Source organism: Morone saxatilis, unplaced genomic scaffold (genome assembly GCF_004916995.1).
Source record: "Morone saxatilis isolate NCDOM2014 unplaced genomic scaffold, NCSU_SB_2.0 Contig12, whole genome shotgun sequence".
Classification (NCBI taxonomy): Eukaryota; Metazoa; Chordata; class Actinopteri; family Moronidae; genus Morone; species Morone saxatilis.
The window spans coordinates 10,612,962-10,614,260 of NW_023339674.1; the positions used below are offsets into that span (position 1 = coordinate 10,612,962).

At 44.0% G+C, this 1,299-nt stretch overlaps 1 protein-coding gene across 2 annotated transcripts in view; it reads left to right on the plus strand.

The window, feature by feature from the left end:
* Window positions 1-1,299, plus strand: part of LOC118321822 (adhesion G-protein coupled receptor D2) — a 90,691-nt gene that overhangs the window by 51,637 nt on the left and 37,755 nt on the right. The gene's annotated exons all lie outside the window — the stretch shown is intronic.

Sequence of the window (1,299 nt, forward strand, 5' to 3'; positions counted from 1 at the left end):
TGTAAGGATGGGAAGAAATGAAATAAGTAAATAGATAAATTTAATGTGTCTGTGTCGGGTGGTTGGGGGGGCCCTTGGGGCCCCTTGCCACCAGGTGCAGTCTGATATATTTGCTGCTCATGTTATCAGTGACCCCCCCCCCCCTCCTTCTACCGTGATTTTTACTGCTTCCTCTCCCCTCTGGTGGTGGCAATTTTCCAATCTTGCCGGGTTCCGCTACCAGAATGCGTTTTTTAGCCATCACTGCCGCCTGACGGTTTTTAGCTAATGCTATTTTGTGCCATAAATCCTGCTTGAAATACTGTATCTACCTGTCCTTTGGTTAGATAGGAGACATTTGGCTCTAGATGACCGCACATGCCCCTATATATCCCCTTGTTGTAAAACATAGGATTGGGTATCGTGCCTCGCCGACTGAGGGATAAAGAGGCTTTGGCGCTGTTACTGCATATGGGGTCATTTGAAGACGAATGGCACTTGTCGGAGATAGAGGGGTTTATATGTTGTATTATTTGCAACGATTGAAGGGTTAACCCAATGGGACAATTCACTGTAACTTCAATTCAAGGATTTAAAGTGGTTATCTAAATTACAAAAGGTCATTTGAAACCTTCATTAACCCTTTTTTCCTTGATCACCAAGATTACAAGGAGCCAATACTAAGCCTTGCTAAGGTCAAAGTCACCCAACAGTTCAGAATTCAGAACAGTCAGATATTCTAGCATCTCTAGGATGATACATACATTTTTTTTTAAGGAAGGTCAAGCACCAGGCTGATACAGTAACAGTCATTTACTGTCAACAGTACACATCACATCAGATTAAATCTATTATATTTTACCTAGCACAAAACATGAAAATCATTTAAATGATCTGGAAACATTTAACTATATATTGCTCTTGGTACAGTGACATGACCCACCTCTGGCCTTAATGACCTCTATAAATTTCACCAAACCTAATCACACACTCTGCCCTCTTAAATTGCACACTTACGCCGACCTCTTTAGCCCTCTTCCTTATAGTAGCTCTCAACGCGGGCGTGGGTCGCACACACAGCTTTTTTTTTAGCCCCGGGGGTGGGGGTTTTATACGCACACGCACACACACACATACACACACTTTGTCCAGTGTAGCCTGCCTGTTTGATACCAAGTACCTCCTGACCCACCCTGACCTCTCGCTTGTACACACACAGCCAGATTGCTTTGTGAAATAAAGCTGTCAGTTGCAAGACCCAAATAAAAAACAACCCTCCCCCCCCCCCAAGATATCCATGCCCCTGACACACTGAAAGCG